Source organism: Pseudopodoces humilis, chromosome 3 (genome assembly GCF_049639895.1).
Source record: "Pseudopodoces humilis isolate 2021_Gansu_Grassland_sample_001 chromosome 3, ASM4963989v1, whole genome shotgun sequence".
Lineage (NCBI taxonomy): Eukaryota > Metazoa > Chordata > Aves > Passeriformes > Paridae > Pseudopodoces > Pseudopodoces humilis.
In genome coordinates, this window is record NC_142202.1 from 12,300,753 (window position 1) to 12,322,181 (window position 21,429).

General features: G+C 40.7%; 1 long non-coding RNA gene across 2 annotated transcripts; it reads left to right on the forward strand.

Moving 5' to 3' along the window:
* Positions 1 to 9,040: 9,040 nt before the first annotated feature.
* On the forward strand, positions 9,041 to 13,437 carry LOC148184579 (uncharacterized). Of its 2 annotated transcripts, none has more exons than XR_015772204.1 (3): positions 9,041 to 9,168; positions 9,564 to 9,671; positions 12,019 to 13,437. It is a non-coding gene; the product is annotated as an uncharacterized LOC148184579 (long non-coding RNA). The 2 variants fall into 2 exon arrangements; XR_015772205.1 differs by lacking the exon at positions 12,019 to 13,437 and adding an exon at positions 11,593 to 12,005.
* The last annotated feature ends 7,992 nt before the right edge of the window (positions 13,438 to 21,429 follow it).

Genomic DNA, 21,429 nt, shown 5'->3' on the forward strand with positions numbered 1-21,429 from the left:
AGCAGGTTCCTTGCACTGACTTTATGGTAAGAAGTTTCTTCAAGTAGGAAATGTTAAAGTAGATCCACTGACAGTTATGGAAGTGCAGTTAAAAATGAGTAGAAAATTTTGAAGGATAAGAAAAGTGATTGGGAAACTGCGTGAGAGCTGCTATGTATGTTTTTCTCTGAATGCATTTTTACAGCTAGAGGAGCTAGGCTGAATTCAGGCCCAATTGGACAGAGGCAAAATACCAAACTGATAAAATGTCCTTTAAGATAAAGTCATGGCAATTTTTGGTTGTAACCTTAAAAACGGGACAAGAGATGCTTAGAGAAGCTTCTCTAATCTAATTTAGTCTCATATGTGCCAATCTCTCTTGCTTAATAATACTTTAAAAACAACCCAACAACTAAAACCATCCAACCTTTTCTGTTTGAGAAAAAACAGCTCCAACTGAGAAATCCTCAAGCCATCTAAAGAACAAATCCCTATCTTTTGTATTGTTTTGGATTTTATAGAACAGTGCATGATTTGTCTTAACACCCCACTTCCATTGATTCCTTATTGGTCCTATGAATTTCCAAAGGAGAGAGAAAAAATGTCATCTCTTCCACTTATCTGGGTCATTTCAGCTTGTTATTCAAACTTATCTCCAGTTTTTGTCCTCGTGAACTTTAAGGTGAGACTGGTTTGAGTAAAACCCTTCCTGATTCCAGCAATCCCCAGTACTTGTCTGCAGTAGCTCTGCAGTGAATACGAGGCTGTCATTTCTGCCCTCTGTGCTCACCCTCTTCCCAGTAAAACCAAAACAAGACAGCAAGCAGATTTCCATACAAGTTCTAGAGGATTTTCAAAGGAAATTGTGCTGAAGTCACCACATGCAATCCTAAAGCAAAAGGCCTTTGGAACAATGTTGTCTGGTCACACCAGTGGGAGTGTTTCACCTGCCTGGCAAACATTGGGAAGGCTGGGTGCAAGGTAGGACTGGGCCCAGAAGTCTTCATTTCAGTCAGCTGAACTGATGCTCAGTGGGCAGGAAAATTTCTTCAAGCACAATAATTCTGGTTTTTATAAGACATTAGGACTCTCTTGATGTCACTGGCATTACATTTTCAGAAATATTCAGAAGTCATAAACTACAGAGAGTGAAAAACACAAAGGCAGGTAAGAAACAAAGATAAACTTTCCAGTTTGCCAAATCCAGATGGAATAATAGCCAGGCTGCATCTTTCCCTGGCAGTGTGAACAGCCAGCATTGGTCTCTGTTTGCTGTATTAAAAATACTTTTGTCTCTTGTGTATGACTGAATGGGAACAATGGACTCTGAAGCCAGTATTACAGGCAGTGAAATGCTGTTTTTTTTTTTTTTTTTGTCTAGGACAGAGTTTCCTATGCCATATTTTTGATGCTTTTCCTCTTGTGGGTTGGGCTGTATTTCACACATATATTTCATCCACAGCTGTGCACAAAAGTAGAAAGGGAGAACCAAAATCTCTCCATCTGAGTTGCAACACCCTGAGGTAGAAATTCCTTTTGCAGAGTTGTTGATAGGCAGGTTGGCTTTGGTGTCTAAAAGGCACCTGTAGCTAGGTGATGACTGATCAGCTGCATGCAGTCCTTGCTAAGAAATAGCAGGAATTCTTGGAGCTTAGCTTGATTAGTTCAGTCACTTCCCCCAGCAATAACTTTACTGAATGCTGTCTAAGAATGCAGTTTATGCAGCATCTTCTAAAAGGCTAAAAAATGTGTGAGAAGGGTAATTCAGCCTCTGCTAACAGATGATGTCAGGGCTATGGAGAAATGTGTATCAGTCTAATGGGTGTCTGCTATGCAAAGTGTGAAATAGAAAGTCACAAATTCAAGTGTGTGTAGCAGTAAATATGGAGGTGAAAGATGATGGTGGGGATGGATGGAAGTCAAGTTTCAATCATTACTTATAGTCTAGCAGTGTTTTCTGAGTGGTTTTGGAGAAAAACTTGGAAGGTAAGGGGGCAGCCAGGGTGATGACTTCAGTTTGAATAACAACAATATCCAAATGTGCAGAATAAAATCTGGTTTTGTGATCCTCATCACACTTAGGAAATCATTTGTGTGGCTCCTCATTGTGAACCTCTTGATCATGGTGAGCAGCACTGACATGTGGCTCAGAGAATGAAAGAAGGAGAACAAAGACAGTGCTGGTAAGAAATGGATGAGACAGGAACAGCAGGTAATGAAGAGGAACACAGCAGATACGAGGCTTTAGATCATTTAAAGCATAATAGATGAGAAAGATAGTTCACTGTAGATAAATGTGGAATAATGATGACTATGATGAATCCTTTTCACTTCAGACTGTGTTTCACAAAACAGAGCTTTAAAAAATAAAACCACCAAAACTTAGAAGTCAAAAGGCACAGCTCTGTATGCTGCTAATGAATAGCAAACAGGCGGAAGGTGAATATCTACATGGAAAATGGTGCTGGTGGTGGGGATTTGGATCCAGGATGCTCAGGGGTGGGGTAAAACAAAAAGGAAGAAAGAAGGGGAGGGAGAGTCAACCCAATGGCAAAATAAAAAGGTCAGTTAGCTGAAAAATGAGAAGCTTGGAATAGCACACTTGTGTATGCAGAATTTTGATGTCAAGAAAAATGATTTGGTCCTGGAACAGTTCTCTCAGCTTACTGCTGGTGGTTATATTTTGAAAGCAGTTATATTACATGTATATAGAAGGCAAGTGTCTTGGTTTAAGACAATTTAAGGACTACACTCTGAAATCAGTCACCTCCCCTTAGTTTTAATCAATCCCTTTCCACCCATAAGGATAAACAAAGATGAATTAATTAAAATTAAAAAAATATGACAGTTTACTAAAAATTGCAGTGGCAACAGGTAAAAAAGAACAATAAATAATCAATAGATACAAAATTGGACTGAGATAAACTGGGAAACTTTGAATGAATAGGTTAAAGTACAATCACACTTTCTAGCTGGGGCGTGGGGACGATAGGAACTTCCAGCCTATAGTCACGAGTTGGATTTTTTTTAAGCTAATTTTGTCAGATTTTGACTGCTTGTATGAAGAAGTGTCAGGTTTGTATGTCTAGATAATATTCAGACTTGCTGATCTGTTTTTAATTCTGTCTCTTGTGCACTGGAGCCTGTGTCACAGGGCACACTGTTTCATTTGAGGTCTTTAAAATGAGCTGTTAAAATGTGATGTACAGAACATACACCCCTTTTATTCCATATTTTATAGCCATCTTGAAGGTCAAATGAAAATCTGGTGAGTCCTTTCTGAGCTTTTCTCTGCTTCATTTCACAGTACATGTGCTTGTCTTTTTATTATCCTCTTATACTCTTTTACTATACTATTATTGGTTGAAATTAGTAAAGACATAAGAGGGAGGGTTTAGTATCCCAAATGCAATCTTTGCAACTTGGATCTTTATGCTGATAATAAAGGCCCCACAACCACAAATGCCTTTAGAGAATAATGGTGCTCCAATGGAAGCGTCCTTCTGTCAAAGGGGAAAACATCTTTATCCATCACTTAGGAACCCTTGACAGCCTTTAGAATTAGCAAATGAACCAGCACATCTCAAAAAGAAATACAGGAGGCACAGAAGTGTGAGAATGCTTGGCACAACAGGCCTTTCATTTCTCTAGTTCATATCAAAGAAACAAAGAAATAGGTATTAACTGTGTTTTTGTTAACAGGCAGATGTGATAAAATATTTTTTCATGTGCTAAGGAGGGGGGATAAAGCTTGGTTGAGCTGTTCTTCCTGGCCCTCATCTCCTCTGAGCTGCAGTTTCTCATGTGAATGGCCTCTGCTGTGAATGCCCTGGGATTCTGTGTGCAAAGAATGATGCAGTGCCCTGCTCTGTGCTTGTCTTTAGGAACAAAATAACATGAAGTTTTCAACCAGTATATTCTCTTGTTATATTCAGAACTGCTGAACAGCTGTTCAGGCTTTAATCTGTGCCAGAGATGCGTTGGGAGCACAAGTGGAAATTTCCTTTGGAAGCCCTGGATGTAATAACAATTGGAGTGCGGCCAGAGGATCTCCTGACCAGTTGGGAAAATTCTGAAGGGCAGGTGTGGGGCTGTGCATCTAGATCTTGGTTAGAGCTGTTGGTTCAAAAATGTGTGTTTTGATGTGGAGAGGCAAACAATGTTCATACTATCAAAACCTGAAATGTCAGAGTAAAATTCTCTGTCCATTACTCTGGGGATATCTTTAAGTCTCTCCCTGGATCCTTTACACTGGTTACTATTCCCTTCCTGTTTATGTGAAATGCAAGACATTTAGCATCCATCTCGTTGGAGTTGGTGGTCTGTTGATATCCCCTTGGTTTAACTCTCCATTCTTCTGTCTTTTCTCAGAAACACTTTTCTTCTCATGCTGAGGGTGGCAATGTGCTTCTGTGGAGGAAGGATCTTATGAACACTTGGGTGTTATGTGTGCTGCATCCTTACAGATGGCTCAAAAGCCTGGACACTGGGCACAAGGTATGCTCAGAGAGGACATGATTTCCCTCATTTCAGCTTTTCTGGTAATGAGTCATATCTGGAGTTAAAAGCTGAGAATTGTGTGCTCTGAAAAGTCCAAACTTTGATCTTTTTTAGCTCTTATTCCTGTGGAGTGCTGCTATTTTGGTGACTTATGGTGATGACCTAGTCCCACATAAAGGACTCTTAACCTGAATAATCACTTACCTAGAGATGCACCAAACAAGCTTTTGGCAATTGAAAAAGTGTCCAAAGAATCTTCCCCTGGTAAATATTTTATATTAGGAGTGCAGATATGGAGACACTGGGAATATTTTCGCAGTGTCTTTATAAAGGAGCACAGCCAGGATGGTTGTGGCAGCTGGCCCTTTAGCACAATAAACCTGTGTGCTTGGATATGTTGATAATCTGGTTATAAAAATTTCCTAGGAGATAACCTTCCACCCTGTAGAAGGGAATTTACTGACTGTAATCCAGAGAATTGTATCTATTTGTAATAGATCTGTGGTGTTTTGCTGCCCACGGTTTTCCATTGTACGACTGAGCTGAGATCTTTGCTCTAGACAGAGAGAAGGAATTATTAGGCATTTATTCCCTATGGTAGAGCCACACACTGATACTGGAAGTTCAACTGAAGCACTGCACAGGTAAGAGCCTGTTTTTACAGGCAGATAGAGCATGGTCTGAAGGATGTGCTTCCACTGAGACAGAGATTGGAGGTCCTTCATGGCCTCTGAACTGGGCACTCTCAGCTGAGGCAAAATTCCCATTTCATTCATGGATAAATAGAGGGTAATTTTTGTAAGAGGGGATAGTGATGTGTGTATCAAACGTTCTTCTCCCTGACAGGACAAGCTTTATAATTACAGATGGGCCATGCTTGAGCTGCCACACACTTCCAGCAAATGACATTGGATATTAGCAATTCTGCGCGATCTGCAGGAAGCAGCTCAAGGCTGCAATTCTGCAGAATCACTGCATATTCCATATTCTTACAGTCCTAAATTGGAATCTTTCTGACTTGGAAATTAGATCCCTAGTGCTGCATATGGTGCTAGAATGATTATTTATCCCACAGCAAAACGGGAATAAACTTGTGGCAGTGTGGTTTCTTTCACATGTTGTCTCTATTTATAGATACATAGATTTATAGCAGCTACTTTAGTATGAGATATGGGCTAGAAGTGTTTTGGGGGCTTTAAAAAAAGGCTGATATGTGACAGAAAAGGAAGGTTGAGGAATATGGAAAGGGATACTTTCAGAGACAACGATGCAGTTGTTGGAGACAGAGGCTAGATACAAAACTCTTAAAATGCTGATGAACCAAAATCAGTAATTCTTTCCAGAAGGGTCATGGGAGAGGAATATTAATGTGGGTTGTCTGTGGCAAAAAGTGATCTGTGATGGGTCTCAGAAAGGGTGCCTCAGTGCAGGAAGCACAGTCCAGGACCACAAGCAAAGAAAGGGAAGATACAGGAACAGGTAGTGAGAGAATGAAGGGTAGAAAATTGATTGCTGATGCCAGACACTGTTGCAGCAGAATTAGCATTGGGCTGGAGCTGTGGAAAGCAGGAACCTTTAACCACAGTGCTGGATGCAGGAGGATGAGCAAATGCAATGATTTTGAACTGCAGTCCTAATGTCTTTGTTCAGTAAAGTTTGCTTTCTGTATGGTTTAAAAAAAAAGGAAAAGAAAAAAAACTTTTATTTTCCAATCCACCTTTAAACTCTAAAAATATATCAGTTACCTGCCTTTTATAGGGTACTATAAACTGTGGAAGTACCATTCCCTCCCCTTTTTCTGAGTCGTCTTCACGTCAGAGCTCTCTCCTGTGAAGAGACTCTTCTATACAGAATGGAGAGCTCCCAGTCACCTGCTGGTTTTACCTCTGTCATTGGCTGTGCTGGGCTCCTTTCCCTAAAATGCTTACTGGATCTTTCAGCCACCTGCTTTCTGGTGGGTAATGTCATGTCAGAACGAAAGAAGCAGCATGTGATATGGCAAGAGCAGGGGTAAAATAAGCAGCAAGATCTGACTTCCCCTTCAGTCCCTTAATTTTGTTTCCATCTCCCAAAGGTGTTGCTTTCCCATCACCACTGCTGGTACTACCTGTTAGCAGCTGGAAACAATACAGAGTGAAATCAGGAGAAGTTATGTCAATGCAGTTCTTGCTCACTTCCCCCACAGCACGGGGAACCTGCATTATTCTGCTCAGCTGTGATGTCAGCTCCTTTGCATGCAGTGTTTGACTTTTATTCTGTGCTATTTGCTGTGGTTGGTGCTTGAAACCAAGGAATTTCTCAGAGCTGGTTAAGACAAGGCCTCAAGTCCATGTTCAGCATCTGTGTGAATCTCAAAAGCCCTAAGTATGCTTTTCTGGTTCTTAGAGGGTATAATTTTTCAAGATGCATTCAAGGAGTTGGAGAACACACCTGTCTTTAATAGAGCAGCACTTTTGAGATGTGAAGTTCAAGACATTTCTTATGAAATCGAATAATTCTACTTTAATGCAGCAACTGGATGCAGGACATTCAGTTGTAACTCAGCTGAAGATGTGCTACTGAGATTTGAGTAGATGGGTTTATTCTAACATGCCTTAGAAAACTTGTGTGGGATGATTATTTGGGAGAGTTGGCTGGACGAGGATAAAGAGAAAAAAAAATAAAAGTTGGGATGGGAAAATGGAAAGGAGTTAACTTAGCTGATTCTTCTCACTCCTGTTTGTCTCCACTACCCTGCATCGTCTGATCACACTCTGCTCACAACTGCTTCCACCTGGAAGTGAAAAGAGCAGAACCATTTCTTTATGGCACTTGCAAGTCACTTGTCTGACTTGGAGACCCTTAGGTTTCTTTAATTTCTATAAGAGCAATATTAGTATTTTATTTTTGTATTTAACCTATTGTGTGAATGATCTAGCTCATTCTCTAGCAAATCCTTAATGATGAAAATTGTTATGTTCTTTAGACCTTGTCCCTTACCGTTCCATCATGATAGATTAATCTCTCTTGCAATTATTTTTGGGTTTTTTTCCCCAGGTTTACATCCCTGGAAATGCATTCTCACTCAAGCCTCTTTCAGTTAATATAAAAATTGGGTTTTCCCACACATTTGTTTCAAATAATTTACCTAAGGAGCAGAAATAATACTTGGAGCTAATTTCACTAATTTCACTGATATTACCCAGGGCTGCATAGAAATCACTGTGTATTTTCATTTCCTTGACCACTAATTTTGCTGTTCTCTCTAGAAGTGCTGACTGGGGCCAGGGAAATCATTATCCCAGACTTTCATGAGACACAGTCTTATTTTTACTTGTAACAGGATCTATGATAAATTGACTTCATTAACTTCAAGCCAGTCCCCAGCTCTTGATTTCTAATCAGTTTTTATTTTGCTCAGAGATCACTGGCTGCTAAAGCATAACATGGGTCTTCAATCAGAAGTGGAATTAAGCTCTCCTTTTAGAGCTGAGAGGCGAAGGGCCTCTTCTGAAGCTTGCCTGAAGGAGGTTTACTTTTTATGCTCATGCTTTTCATAGCCTGCCTTCTATCAGAGGTTGCTCTCTCGAGTCCTGCCAGCAGAGCATTTTGTGCCAGGCTTCCCTACCCCACAACAGGCAGGGTCCTCTGAGTTATTCCAAGCAGTCTGAAGGGCTGATTTTCTGAAATCAGAGGAGGGAAAACCCACAAGGTTCCCCTCAGCAATGGTAAGAGTGGCAACAGTCTCCAAACCCTTCTGTGGTGACCGTGCAGCCACCAGTGGCAGCTGCACTCTGTATTTGTCATTTGCATGTGATGGGCAGCAGAAGAGCTGAGCAGGGATGGCCCCGGCCTAAGCCAAATTTAGCTCTGGGACATTCTTCCCATCCATTCTGGGGTCAATCTGAAAACCCAAGGAGGCCAAGATGTGTCTGTTGCGCTGAACACTGATGTGGATTGGTGCAGGTGGTGGAGAAGACTGTACAGCCTTGGGAAACTCTGCAATATTTAGGTGAAAATTATTCATTAGCTGGAAAGTTCAATGTGGCTCCTTCTGCTGTCTTGAGGGCACCACTGCTTTACATCAGCTGCTGATCCAGTGCTTTTCTCTCCAGGGTAGGCAGATACATCCCAAAAGCCTGGAGCCACATCTGGGAAGCCTGTCTTGGCTGACTGGATTCCAGTGCAGTATATCAGTACAGACTGATTTTGGCTGCAATTTGCAACAATTAACTAACATTGTCCTCTTAGCTGATAACACCTGCAAGGATCATAGTTTGAAGAAAAAAGTTTTCTCAGGACTTTCTTTATCAAGAAGGATGGTCCTGGCTGACCATCATCTGGGGGAAGCCCTCTGATAGTTACACAGTAAGGATAAGTAAGATTTAATGCTTAATTCAGTAGAATTTAGGATCACTTTGTAAGAGGCAGGATGAGTTTGCCTGCTCCTGAGATAGGGAGGAGAAAACCAGCTGCTGGTCATGCAGGTGAAGAGGACATGATCAGGAGTGAGCAGCTGTTTCTGATTTATTGAGTAACAAGACGTCCTTGATGCCAAGCACACGAGACTGAGCGCAATTTCTTGTGCCTAAGGTTGGCCTGGCAGGTTTTCACAGCCTCATTTCTCTTTCGGTGCTCCTTACCTTCTGGCACAGGAGGGCTGGGATGCTGCTGGGCTCTGTCATTACCTGTTTGCTGACCTGCTGAAAGGTGACTTGAGAGACAGAGCCTGTCAGCTCTGTGACTTGAGCCAAATCAAATTCATTGAGGATTTGTCCTGCATTCCTTGCTGTTGTAATTTAGCAGGGCTCTGTCGATTTGGTAGTAAATTTAGCTTTTTAGCCTCTAAAAAACCCATTCCAGTAAGGTGCAAATGAAGCTGGCAGTCTGACAACTTGGTCTGTAGCCTAATCACTAGTCCTTGGAAAAAAATAAATAACTGCTGTAAATTTCAGTTCTAATAATGGCTGAAACAAAATATTTGTATGCTATGCCTCTTTAATATCCCTATGTTTATCAACAGATAAATGGAAATGCACATTTTCAGTGTCTTGGATTATTATTTTTTTTTTCTTTCTTAACTGAGCTGTATGATTTTGCCTTAGGTCTTGGAGATGGCTTTTCTGACCTTGGAGGATGTGAAAGGCCAATAAAATGTGGCTGTGTGAGATGTGTTCCATCTTCCTGGGGAGCAGAAAATGCATCTGAAGGAGGTAAGCCTGAGGAATGGTTCTGGGCCTTGGATTAAGGCAATTCGAAGATGTGGACACTTTAAAATGAGTTACCTCCCCTTAGTTTTAACCAATCCCTTTCCACTGTTATTACAGCATGATTATCCCAGAGCAAAAATATTTGGATTCCTTTTGCTGTACTGTATAACTCCTCAGAGAAAAGGCACAGCCAGAAATTATCATCAAGAAAAAATCAGTTATTTCAAAAACAATTAGATGCCTTCTATTGACACACACTTAAATCTTGTTCTTACTGTCTTCTCTCTTGTGTGTGGAAATCAGAAAAGTCTTATTTATTAATGTTTCAGATACTTTAAAGTTGTCACTGATGAAATCAGGAGAGACAGGCTTTCATAACTTACAGGATAGAATTATTTAGGCCATTTGCTAGGAAAAAGGTTTAGATTTTTCACTGCCCTGGCAAGTTAAAAGGTCTTTGTATCCAGGAGAGCTGTAAGGTCCTGAGGAGACGGATGAGTTTTACAAATCCTGTGGTGAAGGGCAAGGGACATTTCCTTAATAAAGACTAAAAAAAAAAAAATTTTTGGCTAAATTTTAGTCATGTATTATCAGGGGAAATGAGAAGGACATTGTTAAATTCACTACACACTAGGTTCTTTGTGTTAAACACTTTAAAAAAATTCAATATTTTACTCCTCCTTTTTAGGGTTTTATGGATTAGCAGTGTAAAAAAATGTTGTGGCTATAACAAGGCCTTATAATTATCTGCAAAAGCTGGTGGGGAATAGGAAAAACTTAAAATCTGAGTGAGGCTCAAAATTATCTGGGAGAACTTGGGTCACAGTCATTCCCATCACTGGTGCTCAACTTCCAGCCTTCCTACTGGCAACTGGGAATCTTTCAACCCTCATTTACCCTGGAAAGTGTGATTCATTTAGAGCTCAGCTTTCAGCTGGGTCTTACAGCCTAATTAGAGGAGATGAAGGTATAAAGACACAGCATGGGAATGCCAAAATGGGGCATTTGTTCATCAGCAAACCATGTCCTCTGTGAAAATAGAGTGCTCAAACTTCACAATGCCTGAATTCCAGCCTCACACTCACTGGGCGGGAGGAGGAAGTTCTGATCATTTCAGAAAAAAAACTTTCAAAAGCTTTTTGCAGGTGTACAATTCCAAGCCATACCAATAAACAGAAACTGTATCTTGTGACTGCTGAAGGCAGGAACAACTCGTTCCAGATCCTGGGGAAATTCCTTGTACCTTGCAGGATGAGGTACCTGCATAGAAGTACCGCAGTACCTGTGCAGAAGTACTTTCTCCCAGGAACTGCTGGTGGCCTCCTCCAGCAGCCTGAAGTGGCAAAAGAGGGGAAGACTATTCCTCTCTTCAGGATGAGAGTGTTTTCTGTGAGCTGTATTTCAGTACAGTAACTCTCAGACAGAGTATAAAGTGTCTTTCTGCTTGTGCTGCTTTGTGCATGTTGGTGTTAATGCTTTGAGGGCAAAGAGTGCTGCATTTCACTTCAGGAATTACAGCAGCATGGCTTGTAATTTAATTTTATTTCTTTTGGTCGATTGATCTGGTGACTTTCATACACAGATTCTGGTTTCTGAATTATCCATGGAAAAAGAATTCACATAAAAGGCCTCTTTCTTTGAAATAGGCTTGGCCCTCACAGTATGCATTGTTTCTTTACCTCCTGTCAAGGAGGAGTTCACAAAATTATTCAGAGGCTGCCGGGAATTCCAATGGCATCTTCAGTTACTAGTGTTTTTTGTTTTTCTTTAAAGCACTATAAGAAGCACATCACACTAGCTGCTTGGGCCTCCATGAGGGGAATCTGCATATTCTTTTTCTCATTAACTTGTGTCTTACATAAATCAGGGATGTCACAAAGTGCTCACTGAACATGGTGTTCCTTCTCTCCCTTCCCTGCTTTAGGAGAAGATGAGCTGCTGTATGTCTGTCATGTTAAAACATCCCACCTGGTAACAGCCTGAGTGCTGTGAGCTATTTCAGTGTACCTGCATATTGACATGGAGGATTTCAAATGCCTCTTCTCAGGATCTTTGCAGCTTTTTTATACATTACTATCAGTACTGTGGGGAAACTTGTTTGAAAAAAATGTTCCAAACAAGTGTAAGCCAAGGTAGGAGATGCAGCAGGAAAGAAAATAAAAATATTAAATTTGTATTTTACATTAAGCTACATCATGGTATTATTTTTGTGGGTTTATCACATACAGTGACATTTAATCTGTGGGGAGAATTACAGAGCTGGTTTTCACAGGAAGGCTTTTTGTCTGTCCTGAAATATGGATGGCTGTAAAGTGGTGGGTCCTACTTTGAAAATAAATGCACTCCATAGGTCAGCCTGTAGGTTGTTCTTGGACTGAGTGACCTGAACCATCTCTGAGGAACGTTTTCTCTGACCCTGATGTCTCCTGGGAGCTGCAGCAGATGAGGGCATGGCAGAAACGAGGAGGAGACACTGGGAATCATTGCAGTGGATTGACCCTGTGGTCCGTTTGCTCTGGTGTCCACAGCCAACAATAATGGCTTGTATCAGGTGCTTCAGATGAAAATGTATGGAAAGATAATGCCCTTCACCCTGTGATTATTAGAGTCTCATTACTGAGGCATCAGGATTTACATAGGTACTGTTTTTTGGTGTTGTATCATTTCATTAATTGAATTGAACAGCAGAGTAACATATGGGACTGTGGCATATATTCTTAAAAATCCAGGGCTCCTCTTGCCTTGCAAGAGTACCAGCACTATGTCTGAGTTATGACCGCTCCAGTGGATTTTAGTACTTCTCACAAATAGTCTTTGGACAATGTAAACTTTCTGTTTTTCCAGTCTTGATGGAATACAAGAGGAGTGCAAGCTTTCCCCCATTGTGGCCTATCATTATGCCACAAATCAGGAAAGGCCAATTTTAAATGCAAATTTTGTCTTTTTGAAAGGATTGCCAAGCTGAAATGTGCTGAGTAGAGCTGCCTGCATTATGAGTGTTCAGAATGTGCTGGGTTTGGTAAAAGGCTATAATTTTCTGTTATAATAATACAGCTGTAGGGAATTATGTGGCAGCCAAATTCATATCAATTTTCCCAAGAATTAGAAGCAGTCCTACTCAACCCCAAAGACAAAGAGGAATAAGGAGGTGATAGCATCCAGCAGGATGATCATATAGTAGATTGTCTTGGAATGTTACCAAGAAATCAACAAAGCTGAGAAGCTGGACCTGACTCCCTAGTCCCAACTCTTGATTGTCAGGAGCCTGAGGGTGAAAATGGAAAAAAAAAAAAAATAAAAATGCAAATTTCAGGAAAATATCTGCTGAAATGAAATGCTCTGTAATCTGTCTAACCCACTGAAGTCAGTGGGACTACACACCTTAAGAAAATGCTTAAATACTTTAATGCTTTGCTGTATTTATGATATGGACATAAATTACACCAGCTGTAAAATTCCAAAGAATTAATGAAAGCAAAAAAATAAGTGGGATGGGACTGTGATGAGCAGCAGAGAAGGCAGGGCTGAAACCTGTCATATTAAAAGAGGAAAGCAACAAAGTGGCTGAGGCTGCTCTGTCAGAATTAGGGAAAAATAATCTTACACTGCATCCTGTACGTTAATTAGCAGCAATAAAAATAATTGTTCCCTCCAGCTTGAAACTGTGGCTAATTGCACTTAAGTGTTCATTGCAAACTAACATAATTAGACCTTCGCTGTGTTTCATAAATACACAGCTTAAATTATGCAGGGATGCAGGAAGTGTCCTTTGTAGCTCTTTCCTGCCTGTCTTCCTTTCCCTCTACTTCCACAGCTGTTTCTTAGCCTTCCTTCTTAGATGATCCTACTGTGTGGGAACTGATTGTGGAAGCAATTTCTTAGTGAGAAGAGTTATGCTGGTTTTGTCCCTTGTGTCAGACAGGTTTGGTAACATTCAGCTTGGCAGAGGATTTCAGGAACTTCAGCCTCACTGAAGCTGTGCTTTCATGTCTCTGATCCCCAGTACAGATCCCAAATGTCTAGTTTAAATAATAAGGTTTTGTAAAATGAGGGAAGAAGGCACTAAAAAGGAGAAAAAAACCCCAAACCATCAAGGCCAAAGATTTTCTGCCTTTCTAAAAATACAGTTTTCTAATAAAACAACTGATAATTCTTTAGGTGATGTGTGTTCCTGTGTCTGCAACAGATTTTTGTTGATTCCCCTCCCCATCCCTCCAGTGACATTTAGAGGATAGAAACACATTATGCATTTCATTACTTTTGGCTAGAAGTTGCAGTTCTCTACTGCTATTTGAGGATAAAAAAATTGTTCACCCGTTCTCTATCCTTTCTCTCATGTCCTAATTTAGATGCATGCAGCTCCTGAAAATAGTTCCATCTAGCCTTATTGCTATTTTTGTCTCTCTTCCACCTTTATTTTCATCGAGTCATGAAACTAAAAATGCAGACCTTATGCAGGGCAGCAGTCACTAACACGGAGCTGCTCTGGTGGCTCTCTGGCAGCTGGAGGATGTGCCTGCAGACCTGGGAGAGGAGATGTGGGATGTCACCTGCAGCTTCCCATGGTCCCTGCTCATCATTAACTCTGCAGGAGCTGGGGGTGACACATTTGGGAGTGGTTATGGCTAAAGGAGTGCAGTGTGCCTCCCTAGAGAGAAAGGATGGAGAAAGGAGAGCTAATTGAGCTTGAACACAGCCATGGAAGAGACGGATGGAGACGGAGGGAGAAGGGAATGGTTGGAGATGAAAAGGCTGTTCAGCAAAAAAAGCAAATAAACAAACAAAGGATATGCCCCAGGCCATGATTCCACTAGCCTGAGCAAAATAAAAGTGAGCCTGGTTAGTAGGTGGTAGGAGGCAGTGAGGATCCCAGGGTTTAGCATGGCTGTCCTTCCCCTGCGTTTAGCTGTGTGGCACCTTAATGACTGGCTTTGTCACAACAAAGATTTCTCACCTTCAGTCTCAGCAGTTCTCCTCTGGCAGTTGCCATAATATTGTGCTGATTGATTTTCTAATGGTTTTATTGCTTTGCCTCACCTCCTGTCCTGGTACCTTGTGTAGTGCTGCTGTGGACTCTAGAGCTCCTGTTGCACGTTGAGCTGAAGTCACTTCTGCCACCTTAAAGTGCTCGTGGCTGTACTCTGGGATGAGAAGGACAGGTCAGTGCTATCTCAGAAGGTTTTGCCTTTGTGCAAAGCCTTTCAACCTGAAATAGGAGTGATTGTGTTACAGAGTAATGGTAAGGTAAGAAGTGAAACTGAGATCTAGTTTTTGTGCCCCTTGTTTGGGAAACTGTAATTTCATGGCTAAGCTGAAAGATTAAAAAGGGAACATACTTCACAGACTTCTTAAACAGCATATCCTGAAATGAAAAGTCTGAAAGCCATTCAGGTAAAAAGGCACCTCAGGAGCTCTTTATTCCAAACTCCAGCTAAAAGCAAGTTCAGCTGGTCAGAGAAGTCAGGCTACTCGGAGAATTATCGATTTGGACCATAAAAATGTCTGCCCATGAAGGCTGCATTTCCCTTGGCAACCTCTGTCCCCGCTTGGCTGCCCCAAGGCAGTAAAGTTTTTCCTTGTGTTCAGGTGTGTCCTTTCCTGCTCCCATTTATGCTTGCTGTTCCTCATCCCCACACAGTGCTGTGAAGGGCTTGGCTCTGTGCTTTTTGTAACATTCTCAGAGATGGTTCTTCCTCCAAACCCAACTCTTCAAGCTGAGCCCAGGAACCTCAGTCTGTCCTCACAGGCTGAGTGCTGCAGACACGAACCACTCAGTGACCCCACACTGAACTTGTTCCAGTGCTGCTTCACAGCAGTTCTCAATCCTGTGTTGCCTATGCATCCAGTATAAAGTACAGGCTTGGATATGTGCCTGTTTTGGGGACATTGTAAAGAGCTAAAGTTGAGGTATGTGACATGGATGACTCTCATCTTGTGCCCAAATTTGTCCATTTTCACCAGGAAGGCCATCAGGTTGTTCATGAATTATGTTTCCTTGGTAAACACAACAGTGCTAAATTTCACAGGTGAAGAAACCAAATCATTGTTCTGTTCTTTGTGGAGGAGAGGGAAGTGGTCCCAGCACCAAGCCTGCCAGAGTCCAGTGAAAGTTTGGGCAATTCTCTCAGGCACTTGATGTGGTTCTTGGGGCTGGTCTTATGCAGGACCATGATCTTTGAGGGTTCCTTTGAACTCACAATATTCCACGATTCTGTGATCGCTGCATCTCCAGTGCCTCTTTTGAATGCATTAAATTCCAAGTGGCACAATTCCTCATGGATTTAAAGCTGAGCAGTGGTTAGTTTTCTTTGGGAGGCTGACCCCTAGTGTCTCAGAAAGAAACTCAAGAGAAAAGGAGCAGCAGAGGAATGGAATGAAGCCCAAAATATGTCTGCATTGACTGGCATTTTATGAGCCTGCAAGATACTTTATTTAATAATAAAAAAGCAAGTGTTGCTATGGTATCTTGAGGTGTATTTATACTGCTATGGCCACATAAGGATTCCATGGTATTTTTTTAATCTTTATTTTAATTACTGAGTTCAATTTTTGAAATTGTGGGGACCTCTTTCATTTTTTGATTATGCAGTGCTCTGTGAGATTGAAATATTAATTGAAACAAGAGCTGTCTTGCTCTTTCTTGAGAAGAAATCAAATAATCTCTGAAGGCCCAGATATATGCAAGATTTGATTAAAAGTCTCATGGAGGTCACCAACACAGCCAGTGCTGAAACACAATTATTTTTCATACATGAAATGCATGAGCTCAGTCTTAGAAGCCAGACAGAGATATCTGCTGTGCATGGTGGGTTTCTCTGTCTGCCTATGTAAAAATCCAAACCACTGGCAGGTTTTTATTGCTTCAGGTCAGACTCCACAATGCACCACAGTTCAGCTCTGAGGACTCTTGGCCACTTTTGATTTCCTGTTGATTTGGCATCATTCTCCATCTACTCTCAATTGATGTCTGGGATAGTGGAAAAGGTGTTTGATTGTTTTGCTGATGCAAAGGTGTTCATAAAGCAGGTGTTTGTTTATAGAGCAGAATGAGAAGTACTCCAGTTCTTCCTGTGGTGTTTCAGGGAAAGCTGTTTCCTCTTCTGAACGCTTTCATGTACATTATGGATTTTTTTTATTTTTATGAAAATACATAATTTCAGCTGTGGGCAGAGAGTATAAATTTTTGAAACAAGAATGAGATCTTTTCCAGAACTTATTTAAAAAGCAGCAAAAATCACTGGCTCACATAATATCCACAGGCAAACAAATACCTTACTTTACTATAAACCAACCAGTGCTGCTGCTGGGAAGCTCTTGCAGAAGGCTTCTTTTCCGTGCAGTGCATTATTCCCATCCCACACCAGCCTGAATTTTTAATCTTCTGGCAATGGTGCTGGACATTTATTTGTTTTAAAGGAAAGCTGCTGAGAAAATCAATTTTGCCTGAAGGGCTATGTACTGAGACCATGCCTCAAAATATCTGCCTTATTTTTACTGCACAGCACTTCAGTGGCTGGTGTTTTCAGAGATGTTTGACTCGTTTATGTTGTTTTCCTTAGGCATCAAAGTGAGAGTTAGTTTAAGAAAGAAATGATCATGCATTTTTCACAGAGAAAGTAAAATGTAAGTAATACCAGACAGTTGAGGAGTTCTAGAAATGTAGAGTTAAATCTGTTTATGTCCTTGGAGTGTCTCATTCCATGGAAATATGCATGAGATTTTGTAGCATGATTGAAAAATATGTGTGTTACTGTCATATTAAGGGTTTTGCAGTGCACTCCTCACTCAGGCACAAAGATCTGTGTTGTTTTGGCATGTCTGATTTTTCTGGAAATTGTTACGTTTTCAATTATTTTTCTTTTTTTGGTGCTGTATTACATACCTTTAAAAGAAGACATTTTACCCTTCTAAATTCACTCCATGCCTACGCTGCTAAAACTGACTTTGGCAACCCCCAAGTTCTGGTTTATAAACGTGAGCCTACCTTCTTTCTTTTAATCAGGGTTGAACTTTTTTGGTTTCATGGTCCCATGATTATGTCGAAATCAGATCTAATATTCAGTGTTTTTATCTGCAAGGCTGAATAAGATGGATCAGCCTCATCATCCATGTTTCTCATGGTCAAATAAAACTTTGTCACTGTTAATTATTTCAACTGAACCAAAAAGTTTGGGGCCTATATCAGAAATTATATAGACTCACAAAAGCAGAAAGATATTGATTTTTTTTAATTTTTTTTAATTAGTGAAGCCCTTTACTTCAAAGTCTATGAAATTTGTTGCAAAATTTTTCTTTTGAAAAGCAAAAATTGTGCTGCCTTAGGAAAAATCCTGTAAGTGTTGTAGGAAATGTTACGTAAAGATAAAGCTGAAAAGTCTAGGGTTGATGTTTTGTTTTTTTTAATGAATGATTGAAGTGCTTTTTGTGCTGCCACACCCTGGATCAGACCCCGAGCAGCTTCTGTTCACACAGTGGTGGTGCCTTGCTAGTCTGCACTGTTTTTGAAACAAATCTAAATGCTACCTATTTCTTTTGGTTTTAGCTTGTAGGTGATACTTTTCCTTTACATGCTGCCTCTGAATTCTGTCTGGAAAAAAACTGGTTATGGTAGTGTGCTCATGCTCTTTCTTTCTCTGTCAGGATATTGGTTTCATCAGCTGAATTTTTATGTTCCAGGCTGTGTGTGAACAGTTGTTGAATGCCTAATAAGACTTCCATTTGCCAAGCAAATCTACTTCCAGTGGATACTTAGAATCCAACTTAATACAAAATCTTTGCTGGTGGAAGATCTGTGCTCAGTAAAGCCTATGATAGTTGGCATAGAATACTTTAAACTCTAGGCTGTAGCCAGAGTTATAACTGCAGAGGAATTAAAGCACAGGTTCTATCATCATACTATTTCAGGAGAGAAAAATTAGTCACAGAATATTTGTTTTTTTAAAAAATATAGATCATACTTGACAAGACTGGATGGCTCTTTCTGCCAGCCTGCTTAACAGTGAAAATTACATAGGCTATGGCTTGAATATGAAGTAGAATATATTAATATTGTTGACTTGCTGAGATATTCTGGTACCTTACAGTGCAAAGTCTTTGTTAAGTTTAAATACATACCGTGGTTTGATATAATTTCCCTAGCCTGGTTAGCATAAAAGGTATCAGGTATCTGTGTTATACATCTTAAAATCTGAGTGTAAATCTCACTATATGCAGATATTTTTCTTCTCTTGGTAATAAAAAACCTCACATCATGAGGTGAGATTGCACAAAGTGTTTTGCAAAGAGCACAAGAGTTGAATCCACTCCCAGACAGGTGATATCTCTGTTTGGAAGGTTAAAATTATTTTCTGGTGCTCCTTTACACTGCTGGGATTGCTGGAGCTGCTCCTCATTTGACTGAGAGCCACATGTCCCGTTAGTTGCTGGCCCTTTGGCTCTGTCAGGTTAAACGTGATGCAGTTAGGAGCTGCAGTGTTTCCCTGGCTCCACTGCTGCTCCTGAGTGGGAGTAGGCAGAGATTTTTCCCACATGCTTTTCCACCTTTCCGCTTTTTCCGCTTTCCTTTCAGGCACAGGCCTTTTGTTTTTGAATTTGCCCTTCTTGAGTCCCTCTTCCTCATTTTAGAAAAAAGTACTTTAGGCAAGAAGTTTTCTTGCCCTGCTCCTGTGGGATTTGAGTTCTTGAAATACAAATGTGCTTAAATTCAGAATTTGTAGGTGTGCAAATGGTTCTTTTAATTGCTGTGCAATTGCATGGGGAGTAAACACATCAGGGCCTGCAATTAGAGGCTCAGTAAGCAGTTGAAAATGTTTTTGTAATTTTTCAGGTGCATTCCCAAATGCACAGGTATGCCTGTTACAGCACATTCTTATGGCTCTGAAGTGTACAGGGGAAACTGGCTTTGGCATGCACGGGTAGGCTGAATATTTTAGTTCTGGAGACAACAGCACACATGCATATTTTATGTTGAGTACAAATTAGCCATGCAGGATATCAAATGAGTGCCTGAGGGAGGGTGCAGAGTGCTGAAATTAGAGTCTGAATGAAATCTATTTAGTATTAAACCAGTCAAATCCTGAGCTGGCTTCTCCACTGGTGTCAATCAGTCCAGCTCCATTAACTCCAGCGGAGCTGTGCTTCTGTGTCTACTGGGGAAGAGGCCTGCTCTGAATATTTTCAGTAAACACAGCACAGTTCTGTTAAGAGTGGAAAAATGCCTTTCTGCAGAATTTGGGCTGTAAATTCACTCACAATTTATAAATAAGCTTTGTGCCTGGTCTTCAATCAGTCCTTCTGGGGCACTGCCTGTTGTCATGGAGAGCTGCTCAGGGTCTGATGGAAGAGGGAGGATCTGAATGGGAGCCAAACAGGATTTGGTTGGATGCTGAACCTCTATCCTGCCAGCTGGCTTGGGAAGTGCATGTCCCTACCACGGGGCAGACCTGCACTTGCTCTTAGAGCATCCTATGAGCTTTCCTATCCTTGAATGGCCACAAATTGTAACTTTGGACTCAGAATTAGCCAGAAGACTTAGAAGCTTGGAAGCCATGTTCCTTGTTAGCAGGGCTCTGGGTCCTAAATATGCAAGATTTTTAATCATTGTTTCTGGAAGCCTTGAGTAATGAAGATACTTTGCAAAATTCCTTCCTCTGATCTGAAAGTGATGGGTACTTGCAAAATATCACAGTTTCATTAACTGAACTGAATAAAGGGAAGGCAACCTGAGCATTATTTCTGTCTGCCAGTTTTAATTACCATGCAGGATAAAGAGGAGTAAAGATGCAGAAACACATTTGTCTTGTTTGAGTTTGATGATCTTTCAAAATAGAGACCATCAAGCTTTCTGGGAGGAGGCAGAATGTGTCCTCACAGAAATATAAAACCACTTCTCTGTCATTAGAATACGAGGGATTTTGGATGTTTGTGCTCTAGTGACTTAGCTCAGCATTGGGAAAGAATTGAATTGTTAGATTTGACTATTAATTCTTTTAGGTTTTATTTTTGGCTGGTTTCTCAAAATCAGAACAGAAATCTTTGCCCCCCATCAACACAACCTCTCACCTGGCTCTAGTTATCACTCATGTCATGCACTGCATATTCCCTCATCCTAAGCAACAGCCAACAGCAGCAACTCCTGAATCGTTTACCTCACATTGTTGGAGGTGTAAATACTTCCATTTCATTAGAGGAAGGTAAGGAATAAATTGTAGCTGCAGTGTCTCTTTTCCAATCTGAGGTTATGGTTATTCTTGAAGTGCCAGCTGAAAAAAAACCCCTGTGAATAGAGCAGCAGCATCTTCCACAGAGTGCATTACAGACATCTACTCTTGCAATTAATGACATTAGTTATTGAGATAAGATAATCCTGATGGTGCCAGTGAAATCAGCTGAAGATTCTTTTTCTTTATTGTCTGACCTGCAGGCTTGCTCTCTGCTGGAGCACCTGCAAGGCCCATTGGCAGATGGGGAAGAAGCGTGTGGTATTTAAAAGAGAAGACTATCCATTGGCAAATAGAGAAATAATGTGGTATTTGAAGTATTAGAATAATAATGAATTGAAATTAGCCTTTTTATCTTCATATTTGCAGATCATTAATACTGCACACATCACCAATTACCACTTCTCAGAGATGGGGTGTGAACCTCCCGAGAAAGTCTAATTTAGTTTCTTGCACCTTACTTTCTACAGAAGGATAGTAGAAACATCTAACATGCCATGAATATTTTTATTTTAAGAGTCATTCCTTCCACATGGCCAAAA